Source organism: Aythya ferina, assembly GCF_964211825.1.
Source record: "Aythya ferina genome assembly, chromosome: 1".
NCBI classification, from domain to species: Eukaryota; Metazoa; Chordata; class Aves; order Anseriformes; family Anatidae; genus Aythya; species Aythya ferina.
The window spans coordinates 190187199-190204322 of NC_140296.1; positions in this window are offsets into that span (position 1 = coordinate 190187199).

Genomic DNA, 17124 nt, shown 5'->3' on the forward strand with positions numbered 1-17124 from the left:
TCTCTGCTCTGCTCTTAAGACTCTTGAAAATACACTGCCACACATTCCTCTGTGTGTAAGTCTGAAGAACAAAAAGGGACCACAGAAGGCAAAGGATGAGAGCCATTAAAATAGCCTGTGTATTCTTCCACTGCTGTGTCTATTTAACTAAAATAGAATTATCATTCTGGAATTGGAGCATCCTACAGAAATTTAAAAATAAATATGAATAACCACATTCTTCAGCAAACTATCATGAAGAGCTGAGGGGGGTGTTTTGAGAGACACAATTCACCAGTGTATTTATGGCCTTGCACTATGCTTTGACCATAAGCAGCAAGACTCCACCTTTACAATTTTCAGATAACTATTAACTGAAACATATCAGAAATTAGAATTTTTCTACAAAGTAAGGCCATTGCTTCCCTCACTGTCTCTGTAGCTACATCATGTATGTAACTTATTGGAACTTTCTTTCTCTTTGAGAAATTGAGAAATTGAGAAATTGAGAAATGGAGAAATTGGAAATTTCTTTTCTCTTTGGTGTTTCATTTTAAGTAAGATGGAAAATTATGTGCTTGGTAACTGCTGAAGGTCAAAGATAAATATGCAGAGCAGAAGAACATTGTGCAAATATCAAACTGTGCAATAACTGCAGATTTTAAAATAGATTTCCTGTGTCTCTCAGCTGCCTAGCTACATGAAAGTAGTTAAGACTGCAAAGAAAAACAGTTGACACTCACAATCTACTCATTTAACTTGAACTACTGAATATAAAGAAGTACTTCTCCAATAAAAGAAAACACAGGCAACTGAACATCTAGTAAAGAGACTATAGAAGTATAGAATAAGCTTGTGTTCCTTTTTATCTTTGAAAGACATTAGTAAGCAACTCAAGCACATTCTAAGGTATTGTCAATGATACCTCTCTACTAAAAAAAAAAAAAAAAAAAAGGATCCATTAGCTGAACAGCACAAAGCATATAATGATATAGTGAGGTTTGTTTAAGTATGGCATAACCATGGTGTCTTCTATTTGAAAGAGTCCTGATTAGTATGCAGCTGATCTAGTTTCAAAATGGTATACATATTTCCTAGTACTCGGTAACCACACATCTACAAATCCACCTTTCAGAACCAAGATTATAAAACACTCATAGTCTTCCCTTTAGTATTCCTCAATATGGAAACTTTCCATAATAGTGTACAACAGCAGGTATTTCATATGGATGATAGAGCTAAGAACATGTTGGATATTGAGTGAAAACATAAAATATTCACTTTTTTGAGTACACAGCAAAATAATTCAATTTTTATTGCCTCAGTGAAGAACATGCTCTTTATAAACCAAAGACAAATTTTACTACAGAGAAATGAGGGGAAAAAAAAAAAAAAAAAAAAAAAAAAAAAAAAAAAAGCAAGAAGAAAAACCAAACTAAAACAAAAAAGCACAAGAAGCTCGGGCATGATTGTAATTTCCTAAATGAAAGATGAGATATATTTAGCACTAAATATAAAATACATGGAATCCAGTCTTACACAGTGACAAAAATATTAGTCTTTAGTCACATTTCAGACTGATTTTTGTTTTCTTGAAGGGGGATTTTCTGCCCCCACAAATGTGAGCATTTCACAGGTGTTATTTTGAAAATAAATGACATCATCATGTCTTTGTAATCAAAGCTCTTGTCTGAAATTTGAATTTTCCAAAATTTCATGGAAAAGCTTTTTGTTTCATCTTTCAGAAATGAGTGGGAATTCAAGCATATGCCTGTGATCATGGAAGGCCAAAAGCAAAGTTCTGTTACAAGCTGTTTAAAAAATTTAGTCCCTTCTCTAGCTCTCATCACAAATCAGACTAGCAGCATTTGCTGCTTAAGTTTTCAATATATTTAACTGATCTGCATTCATCTACTGGAAATTAGAACCTAGTAGTATTCAGTGACTGGACACCCCCTTACAATAGAACTTATATGGGGGGGAAGTGGTGGGTCGTATATCATCGGAAAGCATCACCCCTGCATTATACAGCTCTTTGTCTGCCTTTAGAAAAACTTTTTTATTCCTGGCAAATAATGGAATAGTAAGAAGGAGTTGGAGGCAGAGTTGATCCTTCTCTGCTCTATAGTTGTAATGAAATGACAGGACTAAGATGAAAGGAAACAAAAGGATCAATCCTGCAAGCACTCAATAACTTCAGCAAAAGACTATCAACTCTTGTTAATCTCAGCTACAAGAGATTTCAACAGAAGGGAGAGAACTGGGCCTTTACAGGACCCTTACCAATACAATAGGAAAGGTTTGCTAGGAAAAAAAAAAAAACATCTTTATAAAATGGCAAATAGCACACAGGATGGAAAAGGACATGGCATTTCAAAAACAATAGTGCCATTACAAGTGACGCTAATAAATATCATTAAGTTGATAGGAGGGAAATGAAACATTCAGGACTCACAACAGTAGTTTATTCATACATATAATACAAGAGGTGTGTTCCATTGGAAGATCACTAATTATTAATAAACTCTAGCTGACTCTGTCTAGTACATCTAAAATCAAAGGGCACTAATTAATTCAGATTAAAACAGAAAATACTCTTTCTTGTGTGAAGGAGGTATAAAGTGATCAACTATGTGATTCTCCTGTCTCTTGTCATCAGCTCTTCCTATACACAACTCTGGTGACTTAGGTGTGCTACTGGTTTGCACTGTTGGCACTGAAAAAATACTCATCATCAGTGATTCTGTAGGGCAGATAATGCAGGTGTATTTTACACATAACCATGAGCTGCCATCTTTTCCATTAAATTTTCCTGTATGTATCTCTAAACTTTAGAACATATCACTTTTTGGATATTTGAGATGTGGAACAATCAATTGCAAACTTGATTTTGAAAGGAAGATGTGCTGCAGCATAGAATCCATCTGTGGGTCTCAATAATGTATTGATTCACTAATTCATATGAAGATAATTCACTGCAGTAAAAGCAATAAGGCAAATATCAAGGCAAGGCCTTTGATGTAAGTTTGCTGTCTCCAATCTTTACCACTCAAGGCAGCCTTACTCCTATATATAAAATAACACTTTGATAAAGACTTCATTGAAGACCGCAGTAAGCCTGGTTTGCTAGAATGGAAGAAAAAAAAATGCACTCATGAATATATTTTTTTCTAGGAAGGGCTCAGGTTAATTCCCCTTTCTGTTGAACTAGTGAATGTCACAAGATAAGTAAAGTTTACCCAGCTGGTCAGGTTTCACTGGCCCTGTAAATGACATATATCCCCTATATCCCTTCTTGTACTATAAAGGACACACAGCAGGCTTTCAGTCCTTGCTAGTGACTCAAGTGAATTTAAGCTAAAATTATGTCCTCTCAATATTAGCAATGAGATGTGTTAGCAAGCTAACATGATATTTCCTTCAGTTTATTTTGAATCTGTGTGTCAAACAGGTGTTGAGTAAAACTGTTGCCTGCATTTGAAAAAGGAAATACAGGCTCTCTATCTAGAGAACTTTTCACCCTGAATCTCTTACCAATATTTGCCTGTGATGACTCCTAATCAAACCTCCTACCGGGTACAAATAGAAACATGATTTCAGCAGACTATTTGTATCTTCCTACAAACAGTAGTCTGGCTGGAATCCACTTGTAATTGCTGAATATTCTGTGTATCTTGCATTTCTAATTCTAACTACCTTGAGGAAGCATAAGAACAAGATATTCCATATATACAGATACATAATGTGAGTCATGTGGACGCAAAACCAAAAATTGACATAGATGATAATTTTAGTCATTTAAGATTATTTATTATGTTAAGAATCCTAGCCACTTAATCCTACCATTTCAGGATAGATTCACCTCAATAATTTATACTACCTACTACCTACCCACTTACTATACCTCTTGACTTACTACTTTCTAGTGATGTAAGCTCTTGTAAAGTCAATGAAGATAAGGTGAAAACCTAGAAATTTTGTGCATTTATTTTTGGATGAAATGATTCACCTCTAGAGTGTCTAATTCCACTGTAGGCTAGAAAGAGAACACTCATTTCTACATTAGTGCTTTAAAATCAAGTCTTTAACATATCCCTCCACTCAAGGGTGTTTATTCTCTAAGTGATCCAAGTATATTTAATTTATCATTCGTTTCAAGTGGTCACTGAAACTTTTTGTTTTTCCAGTGTTATGCATCTGCTCTTGGAGTGGAAGGGGAAGACTTTATCACAACTGAGTAAAGGGATACTCAGTTAAATGATTGCACTGCAAGAGAATGTGGTGGTTTCACACCAATGGCAGATTTGCTCCACCATGCTGCTCTCTCACGCCCCCTCCTCAAAAGAACAGGGGAGAAAATATGATGAAAATGATCATGGGTTGAGATAAAGGCAGGGAGATCACTCACCAATGACTGTCATATGGAGAGCAGATTCATCATAGGGTAAAATGTAATGAACTTAAACTGGAACAGTGAGAAACTGAAAGCAAACTAAGAACACCTCTCCCCTCTCCCGCTCCACTATTTTCTACTTCCTCCTGCTGAGCAGCACGGGGGAATGGGGAATGAGTGCCTTTCTCTCTGCCACTCCTTCACGGTCACTCTCATCCCCTGAAATGTGAGGTCCCTTCCATGGGATGCCATCCTTCCCAAAATGATCCTGTATGGGATTCCCACAGGCAGCAGCTTGTCAAGAACTGCTCCAAATATGGGTCTGTACCACAAGGTGCCATTTTCTCCAGCATGTGTTCCGCATGGGCAGCAGTTTCTGTCAGACTTCCTGCTCCACCATGGGCTCCTCCACAGGCTGTAGCGTGGAGATCTGCTCCGCCATAGAACCCATGCACTGCAGGGGGACAGCCTGCTCCACCAGGGGCCTCCGCACAAGCGAATTTCTGTTCCAGCACCTGGAGCATTTCCTGCTCTCCTTCTGCACTAACCTTGGCATCTGCAGGGCTGGTTCTTACTCCTCTCCCTCCCAGCTACTGTGGTGCAGCAGGCTTCTTCTTCTCTCTCTCTCTTTTTTTTTTTTTTTTTTTTTTCCTCCCCTTTCTTAAATCTGCTCTCACAGGCACAGTCGATGTTGTAGCCAGCTGGAACTGACCCTTATAGAGCAGCTTCTGGGTTCTTCCCACAGAAGCCATCCTTGCAGCCATTCACTAATTACAAAGATCTTATCACTTAAGCCCAATACAAATGTCTACTGCTAAAAATATCATTCTCATATATTCTTTCCTTTTATATGTATACTTAATTAAGGAGTTTAGTTACAGGTGTAGCATATAATCCAAAATTTGCATGTTAAGCATATCAAAGAGTAAGCAATCTGCTTCTTAAAGCTATGCAATGGCATTAAAACCTTTCAGGAATAACAATAACAACAACAATAATAATAAATAATACATAATATATAAAAATATATAATGCTCATGTTGCAGATAGAAGAGTTGGGGTATGCTGGAATTTATACAGATTTTTTTTTAATTTATTTTAAAAAGTGGTAAATGGGTACTTCTCATAAGTTGGTTATGGGTACTTCTTGATTCTTTTCCTTTCTTCATGTGAATTTTTTTATCTTTCATTTTACCAAAGGGATTTTTATATATATTACCAAACACATACATTATCATTGTGTTATTTTAGTTTTCCCTAAAAACTCAAAAAAAAAAAAAAGTCTAAAAATAATTGTGATTTTAAAGTCAGTATCTCATACTTGCAATCATTTAATCATTTCATTTTGATGAACGTTTAATTACAAAATTTACTCTGAATCCTTGACTCAGTCTTTCCAAGTGGCTACTATCTGTTCTCTTGTAGTTCATGATGAATTTATTTTTTCTTTTGTGATTTGACAAATCTATTTTAAATATCAGTGTTAGTAAGAGATGTATCATCCTCAAATTCTGTTGACTATATTAATTAGATTGGCTTAGGCATAGATGTCTGAGTTACATATGCTTTCAGAGTTTGTTATTAAAATAGCAAATCATCAGCTAAGTGATTTGACATATTAAACACAGACACAGACTATGGCCTTCCAATAATATTGAACTGTAAGATTCTTAATTGCTGTTCTGCAGTCTCAGAAATCATTTTCAGCTCTTGTAAATGGTGTATATCCAGTGTTTTTTTTTTCTTTTTTTTTTCCTTTTTTTTTTTTTTTTCTTCATTTCACATTTTTAAGATCAATCTTTTTATCTTTGACCTGGCAACAAAACTTTCATTCATCTTCTCATTTACTTAGCAAAACATTCTTCACATCAATCTTCCTAATATTCAAAAGCTAAAACCAAATGGAGCTGATGCACTCTTCAGCTGTTATCCCAGCCCTTGATCTTATCACATGTTCATTGCACCTTCTGATTTGCATCTGCTTCAGTTCAAGGGTGTGGGTTTTTTGTTTGTTTTGTTTGTTTGCTTGTTTGCTTGTTTGTTTTCTCTCTACTTTCTTTCTCTACATTGCCTTTTTTACATTTGTTTTTCCTCTGCTTCCGGTTTTGGTATCATGACAACTATTCTTATATATAACAAGAGTTCTCCTCACACTGTCTTTTGCACATGAAGCACATACAGTGACTCAAAAACATACGTAAAATCAGGTCCTAAGTGTTCTTTTATTTCATACAGCTCAAGAAATGCTAGTGAACTCATTCCACCCAAAACATTAAATTGAAAAATTTGGACTGTTTTCTTCCCCAGTTTTAAAAATCTCCACAGATCTCAAACATTTCTATAGAAATTCAAATTTAATTTTTCAAACTGCTGTTTACTTTATAAAATAATATATTTTTTATAGTTAAAAGAGAAAATGACAATGGATGTTATGTTGCAGATGAGGCTGTGGATGTTATAGACTAGCGTAAACACAGTCATGGATATTATAGTATATTCTAACATTTATATAAAAAGAAACTCAGTCAAACAACAAGAGAGGGTAAGAATGGATTTGCGTACTGGTATCTCCTACTACCTTGATCTCATTGTATGCTTTATTATTCTACCCCTTTCCTATCAACATCTCCCCTTTTTGCATCACTGTCCTTTTTAAATTTATACTCTTCAGACCCGGTATAAGTTGAAGCTAACTTTAATGTTGAAGTTAACCTTATATTTTGAAGGAGTCTATCATATTTTTAGCATTATTTCATCAGAGGCATATTATAGCTGTTAATAATAATGAGATAGAAATACATGAATTAATATGACTCATCAGAAATATTTTATAACACTAGCAGAAAATAGGAAAAAAAAAAAAAAAGGAGCTTGAAAATAACAGCTTCAACAAGCAGATGGTTTGAACCATTGAAACAGACTTGCTACATTATGAAAATGCTAGAATAACAGAAGTTAAAATTACTAAATTAATTACATTAGACTATTTGTTTAAAATATATTATCATTAACACATTTACGCTATTTTTAATTTATTCATCAAACTAGCAATAGCAATAATAAAAACTGTTTCCCATCACGTAACTATACTATACAAACTCCAGAATTTCTATAGTATAAGCCTATAGTACTTCAAGATTTCTTAACATAGAATCTGGGAGCATGGATTTTCTTAGCAGTTATGGTCAGATTCCTTAAAAAATTTCTATTTTTCATGTATTTTACATGAGGAATAGATGGGACAGAAGAGCCCAAATCAAGATAAGCTATATTATTACAATACTGAATTATATCTTGTTATTGCTGATACTTTGTTAAAACTTCAGAAAGACCTATAGAATTATGATTCCTGTAGCACATGTTGTGCTTTTTTTTTTCCCCATGATTGATGTAACTCTAAAATCTAAAGTAGGTCAAATAAAATGTTCTCACACAATCAGTTAAGGATTGACATTATCTAAAATTATTGCAAAAAAATAAAGAAACTGGCATATTTCAGATTCATTAGTCTGATGATCTGTTTTTTTGCACAATTTGGAAAGCATTAAATTACTTGTAATCATATTAAAAAGATACTGCCAATTGCTTGAAATCATAAAAAAATAAAATCAAATAAAAACAACATATTTTCTCCTTTTCTATTAAAGAGACATGTGTTTGTCATTTAGTACTTAATTTGTTGCTGCTTTATACCTGTTTTACAGTACTAAATCTCTAATGAAATGAAATTATAATGATACACTTTGCTTCTGCATAGTTCTCAAATGTGTGCCTAAATGTCAGCAGTCAGCTAAATATCATGCTGAATCAAAACCTTTATTCTCAAAGTCTGCTTAAAATCAAAGGTGTTCATTTAAAAATTACGTTGTTAAAAAAAAAAAAAAAAAAAAAAAAAAAAAAAAAAAAAAAACAGTATGTGTCATTAGATGGTGTCAGAAATAGTATATATCTATTGCAAGCTTCGGAAATCACCAAGTTTCTGCCATACTTGCCCCCCTGCAGCTCAATGCAACCTGTGCTAAGCTGGAGTGGTTAAGCATAGCGTGTTGCTCACAAGAGATCTTCAAGAATGTTGTTAAATGTACAATATTAAGCATTTCTGCTTCAACAGTGATTTTCAGAAAATAAAAATAAATCTTTGTGTAAGAAAGATGTACGTTTGACAATTTGTAGCACAATCTAAGAGACCAAGCAGTAAACCACTGCTGAATATTCCAGGTAATTACAAATGTGGCACAAGAGCCTACGTGTAGCAGCAATACTACATTTATGAGTGAAGGAATTTAATCTACTTCTCACTTCACTACTTATTTTTGATATTTCCATTGATTATTTTACACTTTCCCCCTATTTCTTCTTCTCCTTTCTCACTCTGATACAACTGAGCCCTGGCTCTGGATTTTGTGTATACATATATGCACATGTACATATGTGCATGTATACATGTACATATGTGCACACAGACTCACAGCCATGATTCATTCTACCATGTGATGAGATTCTTTGTTATTAAAACTAGACAGTGTACTATTCTGAGCACAATTCGTATTTAAATGTTAGCAACCTGAAAAAGATAATCATACATTCTGTAGTTTAATACTTCCATACAAGGTTGACCCCCACATCAGAACAGAAACAGAGATATCTGAATGGAACTACAGTTTGTGGCAATCATGGATTCAGGCCACACCGATGCCAAAGTATCAGTCAGATGGACAATTTGCTTCAATAGTCCAGCAGTCTAGAAATAAAAACATTTAAACAACTTAAACAATTATAATCTCCTTATAAATGTTTAACAACAAAGGATTAAACTGGAATGAACTGAATATGTGCATTTCAACTAATCACTTGTGGTTTTGTTGTTGTTGTTGTTGTTCTTTTTCTTTCTTTCTTTTTAATTAAACACAGCTAGATAGGCCTGAAACTCTTGTTTTATGCCACTCTGAAGGAGACTAAGAACTCAGAAACATTTATCTGAAAGATGTCATTTATTTTTTTAATGTTGTTTAACTAAACCTTGTCTCCATTCTGTGTGCACAGAAAAATTCCAAGGCACACATGAAAACTGGTTATCACTATCAAAAGAATATAAATGGCATAAAATATTTTATTTGCCGACACAGACTGTTGTATATGATGGTCAGACACATACAAGTGATGTACCTGCGGTTCTGAGGGCCTGCAGAAATTCTGTCTTCCACTGACTAGTAGGTTAAATCAATGTCAAAGGAGCATTTGTATTGGTTAAACTCTGAGGTAAAGCCAGCTGACAAAAACAAATTAATTGCATTAACCACAGGAGAAAGATTTACAGGTACCATAAAGGAGGCTGTAGCGAGGTGGGGGTTCTGTAGGGAGGTGGAGTCTGTTCTCCCACGTGCCTGGTGACAGGATGAAGGGGAATGAGCTTAAGTTGCACCAGGGGAGGTTTAGGTTGGATGTTAGGAAGAACTTCTTTACCGAAAGGGTTGTTAGGCATTGGAACGGGCTGCCCAGGGAAGTGGTTGAGTCACCATCCCTGGAGAGCTTTAAAAGACGTTTAGATGTAGAGCTTAGTGATATGGTTTAGTGGAAGACTTGTTAGTGTTAGGTCAGAGGTTGGACTCGATGATCTTGAGGTCTCTTCCAACCTAGAAATTCTGTGATTCTATGATTCTGTGAAGATGAATTTAGAAACAAAATTGATAAAGAAAACTTGGATATGTAAAGGAGAATAAATAAATAAAAATAAAAATAAAAATAAAAATAAATAAAAATAAAAAACTGTGCCAAAAGTCTTGCTAAATTCAAAGTAAATCCCATCCACTGTTCTCCCCTTACAGCTAGTCACTTGTCATAGAATGCATTCAGGCTGGTCAGCACTGACTTGCTCTTGGCTGGCTGTTCCCAGTCATCCTGGCCCTTGGGTGCTTGGCCATAGATTCTAGGAGGATTTGCTTTTCAAGACTCCTGAAGACTGAAGATAGTCTGATCATTCCCTTCTTTTCCCTCTTCATGATAAGCTTGATGCCTGCGTTTTTCCAGTCATCAGGAACTTCTTCCAGTCAGTCTCAAAAGCATGTCAGCCAACTCACACAGCACCCTCGGGTGCCTCCTTCCTTGACCCGTGGACTTTTGTATGTTCATCTTGCTTAAGTGATTCTTAACTTGATCTTCCTCTAATGTGGGTAATGCTTCACTCCTTCAGACTACCACTAACCTCAGGAACCTGGGAACCTGGGTCATACTTTATCATTAAAAACCTTACCAATAAAAATGTCATTTTTAAAAATTATAAGGAAAAAAAAAAAAAAAAAAAGAAGAAGAAAACAAGCTGGTGCACAGATTTTGTTTATTTTGCATGATTATACTCTGCCATCTGAGAGTCATCACAGCAGTTAAAGAAGGTGTAAAGAATTTACACCCGAAAAGTATTTGTGCTGTAAAAGAATGCAACTAGCACAATTAGTGGACTCATTGTTCCTTATTTTGGAATGCATCTCCATAATTACATTATGCAAAACAGAGGCAATGACAGAGTTAACAGAACTCTTATGCTTCAGACTGTGTTCTACTTCCATAAATCACAGCATACTTTTAGATGTTCAAAGATATCCCAGACAATGATAATTTGCAATAACATAAGAGAAATATTAAAACAAAAAAAAATACTTAAAAAAAAAATAGAATATTTATCTAATATTCTGCTATCATTAACCATAATGTACTAATTCAAAACTGTTCTGCGTAGAATAAACAGATTGGAGACATTCAGTTCCTCAATATATAAATTTGTATCAATAGTGATCAAGAATACTACTCTGATGGGAACCCCTCCTTTGACAGTTGTCTTACTTTGAAATAGAATAAATTTGTCAAAAAGGCTGAGAATAAAATTGATAAGTGAACCTCTCTGAGTCTATTGGAATTAGTATCCACTTTGTCTTTCAACTTCTTACTGCTTTTGTGAAGAGGCTTCCTAGCATTCTCAATGTCAATGTTGGCAGTTTGTTGCTTAAAACACGAGTAGTATTTTTTTCAGAAGTTAATTATGTAGAGAATAGTTTTCATGATTATTTCCAGAAAACTAAATATATATATATATTTAATGCAGAGGTGTGTGTGTGTGTATATATATATATATATACACATATATATATTCTGTTTTCCCATAAACAGTAATGGTTTGAAGAAATGTGTTAAACTGATATTTTTTAGCAAAGTCAATGTCAAAGGAAAGCCTTTTGACTTTCTCATTCTTATCACAAGTGTAAAAACATTTAATTGCATTAATGTCAAAATATTTTCTTTCACATTTATTAATTTCATATTTGAACATGTTCTAATCTTTCAGAACTGTACAATTCATGTATCTGAATAGATTTTTTTTTTTTTATGGCAAATTCCATTCCATAAAAAAGACACACATTTGAGCTCTTCATTCCAATTTGCAGCAAAAGAGGACACAGAAGCAGAAGCTCTTTCTTATTTATGATCAGTTCATGCCTAAAAATTATTCAGAAAAATTGTTTTTCCATTTTTTCTCAGTTTGCAGCAGGAACAGATGTAGCCTTGTCATCGTTCTCAATTCACCTTTCCCTGTACCCAAATTCCACCACTGTACAGATTCGTAGGTGTACCATAAAGACAGTTTTCTGCAATTACAAACTTTAGGATTTGTCTAGCTATGTAGGGCTTTAGTAATGTAGCCTGTGGGGTTTCTAAACAATTGTTGTCACTTTCCCAGTGAACTACACTTAAATACAATTTGCTGAAGAGGGACTAACACCATTCCCTTGGCCATTAAAGGCAGGTTTTTTGGTATCATTCCAGGAAACCTTGCCACTGACAGATTGATGATAGTTCTGGGAATATAGTTCAGCTCCAGTACACTGGGCTTCCCAATACCTTAATGAAATTCCTGGAAATGCTTTTTTTAGATAGAAGTTCTTAATGGAATGATATAAAACAGGTAAATGCAAGTAACATGAAACTGACATGTTTTCACAGGTGACTCAAAGTTTAAGAACATAATACTGAGAATAATAAAAAATATATATATATATATATATTTATTTGGGGCATATTGAGGCATTGCATAAAATGTGAATAAAATTTGTGGCAACAACTCAATTAGGAGTGCATTAGTTCATCTCTTGTGTGGAAGATACAGAGGAATGGATATGCCTCAGTCTCACCAAGATTGGGTCATAGCTGTTTATCATCTCCAAATAAAGATGATTCCAGGGATATTCTGGAAAAGACAATTAGACATGGAGGAGATTTTATTCACTGGTAATGACAAAGTTGGATTTAGGTGCTGAACACTGCAATTATCATCAGAGTCATATCAAGCTCAGGTATCTGGTCAAGGGCAGCCTATTATGCATACTATACATAATCAGACATCCTAAGAGTGCTTCCAGCCTAAACAGTTCTGCCTTGTTGGCAAAATGCCTGTTCCCACCTGAAATAAATTTTCAGAGAATAATTCTGTAAAAAATCAGACATCTGCATAGTCAGAAATGGAGAGAAAGGATTCTGTGTGCAGTTTTCTGCTGTAGTAAGGTATGTTGCAAAGAGAGCTATGGACACAAAGACTGGGGAACAGAATATAAACACTTGCAGACTGGTCTCAAAAGCAGCCCTAAGGGAGTCCCAAGCACAAGGTTAAATTCAGAAGAGGTGTCAAATATGGTAAAGAGGAGTCTGGTAGGAACTTTTTGTCTCACAAATTACACCTGTCCTTGGAAGAAATGTCCAGAAAAAAAGATCGATACTTCTATCTTCCTGCTCTGGGAGCAGGAAAACTAATGAAGTGGGCAGACTTGCACACAAGGCAAACAAGAAGAGCTGTGTCAGTTAGTCAAGTGCTTATAGCTTGCTTTGTTTTAACACATTTTGCAAAAGCATAACATTGCTGTTTTCCTATCCTTTCATCTTACAGTATAATGAACACTATTTGGCACTTTCATACCATATGAACTTCAAAATTTCTGTCTTTTGCTATTTTTATTACATGTAACTTCTTTAGCATTCATGTCTAACGTTCAGAGTGTAAAAGTGTATAGATAAATCCATAGTGATGTATCATTCTGGGGAGGACTGGGTGCCAGGAGCATTAACTAAGACCATGCAAATAGTTTTGCAACACCTAGAGTCCCAAGTAGTTCAGGAACTGAGTGGCAGGAAGTGAAAGACAGATTCTGATTCCAACACACAGCTCTGGTCAGTTGAAAGTGATGAATATTTCTTCAGAAAAGGTTATTTGTGAATTGTGACAGTGCTTCTGTTTATTAGCATTTTTAAAACAATCAGATATCTCTCTCTTACAAAATGTCCTAGAATTACCTACTCATTATTATCACTTCAGCTCATAATTAATAATTTTGCAATCATAGTAGCTGCATGAGGTTTTTTGTTTGTTTTCCATTGGTGTTATTTAAAAAAAAAAAAAAAAAAAAAAAGTCTAAAATATTCCAGGAAATTTGAGGGGATTTGGGGAGAATGTGTGAATAATATGGTGAATAATTTCACCAGTGATACTTTATATGAGTCTCTGCTGCTTCTGTAATTCTATGTGTGGGTTAAGTTTTGTTGGATTTTGTTGGATTTGTTGGTATATATATATTTTTTTTACTGGGCTTTGAAATCAGTATAGTAAAAGTCTGATTAAATTAGCTTGCTTTTTAAAAAGTAAAGTCAGTGCGTTTATGCTTTTATGTTTTTATTCTGTTATTTTATATAGCCAGAGAAACCTTTAGTAGATATGCTAAGTTCTTTTAAAAAATGATGCTGAGAGAAGTAAAGAAATGTTCATGAATAGATAATTAAATTTAGGGACTATAGTAATTTTAATTATGTTTACTCAGCTAATTTGAGACATTGGGAGTTGCATCCATCTATTGAAAGCTTGACAGGTTTCATCTAAGAGCGATTTATAATTAAGATCATATATTAACTCCTTGCTTGAGGTAATAAATATTCCTAGGTTATTTAACAATGGAAAGCAAAGTCTGTTACTCACTTGTAAGTAGGCAGAGCATACTCTGGAGAAATAACTGAATAACATGACTTCTTCCCCTCCCCCTTTAAACCTAAAATTTAAAAGAAAGAAAAAACAACAACAACAAACAAACAAACTTGGATTGGAGAGACTTTTCTTTATTGTTTTAGAATGTAGAAGGAAGTTAATAATTCTATCAGGAGAAAAATCACACTTTGTAGTTATTGCTCTGACTTGACACACTCAAAAATATGACAAAATCTGGCAGAGTCATTGGTGTAAAAGTGCATGATTTGTTTAGTTTGCTGGAGGATATGAATATTAATGTAGAGAATACAATTGTGTTTAAATCTGGACTACTCTTCAAATATTGCTCCTAACTTTGTATTTTGTTATCATTGTCATGGTTGTCATGGTTTTGACTGGGACAGTTAATTTTCTTTGTAGAGGCTCGTATGATGTTGTGTTCTGGATTTATTTATTTATTTATTTATGAAAATAGTGGTGATAACAAAAATGGTATTTTTAATTGTTGCAGAGCAGTACTTACAGAGCCAAGGACTTTTACGTTTTTTTATGCTGCCCTGCCAGTGAGGAGGCTGGAGGTTAAACAGAAGCTAGAAGGGGACACGGGCAGGACAGCTGGCCCAGACTGACTAAAGGGATATTCCATACCGTATGGTGTTATGCTCAGCAATAAAAGCTGGGGTAAAGAAGGAGGAAGGGGAGGATGTTCAGAGTGATGGCATTTTTCTTCCTAAAAAACTATTATGCATGTCGAGTCCTGCTTTCCTGGAAGTGACTGAACACCTGCCTGCCAATGGCAAGCAGTGAATGAATTCCTGGTTTTGTTTTGCTTGTGTGTGTAGTTTTTGCTTTACCTAGTAAACTGTCTTTATCTCAGACCATGATTTCTCACACTTTTACCTCTCTGAATCTCTCTCCTACCCCACTCTTTGGGAGAGTGAGCTGAGTGGGCTGTGTGGTACTCAGCTGCCTGACACAGTTAAACTAAAACAGATGGCCATAGGGCCCATAGAAAAATGCAGGGATGAGGGAAATGTACAAATGAGGCCTGTGCTACTAAACTAGTTTCACATGGTACAAATCAGCTGTCTGCATAAGTATGACAACAGAGTATAATCATCCTAGGGGCTGAGGGGATACCTAGCTCATTCTGGAAGCTAACTATTGCTGCTGTTGTAAATTCCAGATGCAATAATAGAAAACAGGGGTGTAACCTACTAAATTATTCTTCCCAGTATTAATATCAAACAACCAAGTTAATTAACATTCCTCATTCTTAATTTGAAAAATGGAGTGCAGAGTATTCCACTGTCTCTGTGTTTAGTTTAGTTTTGTTTGTTTTTAAATAGTAAAAATCCTTTACATTTCAGAAGTGGAAATATGATTGATTACAAGTGACCTTTTATTCCTCTCTACATGTTACTGTGTAAATTTGTGAGGGACATACACACTTCCACTGTTATGGTACTTGCACCTCTGTGTTGTAAAAGTAGATGTGCGTAGGACATCAACATATGACATTGATATGCATACAATATGAACATTAAAATCTTAAGAAACAGCAGCAATTCTTAAGTGTCATCTTTATGTTTTAGTAGCTGTCCTTGAATGATATTTTTATGCTGTGTTCTCACCAGAGTCCCTTCCAGTTGATTGCTTTCCCCTTGCCCCAAACACAGTACTTCATAATATATACCACTGAGACATGAAATGGTGATATAAACACTAATATGCATACTCTTGGATAGAGTAGTGCTCTGGGTATACAAATATGACTTTCTAGCACTGATTTGAGGCTAATTAAATATCAGTTGTGCTGTAAAACACTCTCAGGAACATTCTGCCTTTAAGTGTTATCAAGACTTTTTAGAGCTCTCATAGTGGCACTAAACAGAGAAGTGCACACATTTAAGCACTGTTCTCTTTTTCTCATTTTCTGTTGAGGTTTCCTGGTTATTTCATTTTTAGAAAGAAATACTGAAGTGAATATTCCTTCTCTGAACACAATTTTTCCAACTTTAATTGGCAAATTCTACTAGGATATAGGCAGTAGAGTGATGAACAAGCTGTAGAAGAGGAACAGCAGTGTTAGAGTTTGATAAGCATTTATAAAAGAAGCTGTTTATTAGCAGTTCAGAAAAATCTTGCAGATCTTCATATTCCAGTGTTGTGAGGGGAAGTATTTTGCTAAGACTAATGAATCATTTTGTAAAGTACATAGAATGAGGCTTGTACCTTGCTGGCAACACATACACATGAATTCTTTAGCACTATTAATTTCATGGAAGATTAATAATTCAAGGATGAGTGTATTTGTTTAATATTTCTCTTCCCTATACATTCACTTAATAAAAACATAAGTCTAGTATATGTGCTAGTATAAGACAACAAATATTTAACAGTAGCTTCCAAGTGTATTATTCTCTCATGGGAATAATACCTGAGAAAACTTACGCACATGATATTGTCCATCAGAATTGTAAAACAGTAATGCTTCAGATAGAGAATAAAGTTTTAATACATTTCTATATGTTAATGAACAGCAAAAAAAGTGTATTTCATTGGTAAGAAAGACCGTAATTTCATTCAGGCTACTTTTAGAATTTTTTACTAGGAGGCTTTTTAAAAAGATCAGTTTTCAATAACAGTTTTTGGCTACAACTAATCATTAATTTAAAACAGAGTTCAGATTATTGTGAAAACATTACCTTTTCAGTTGCTGCTTTTGTGCTTCTGC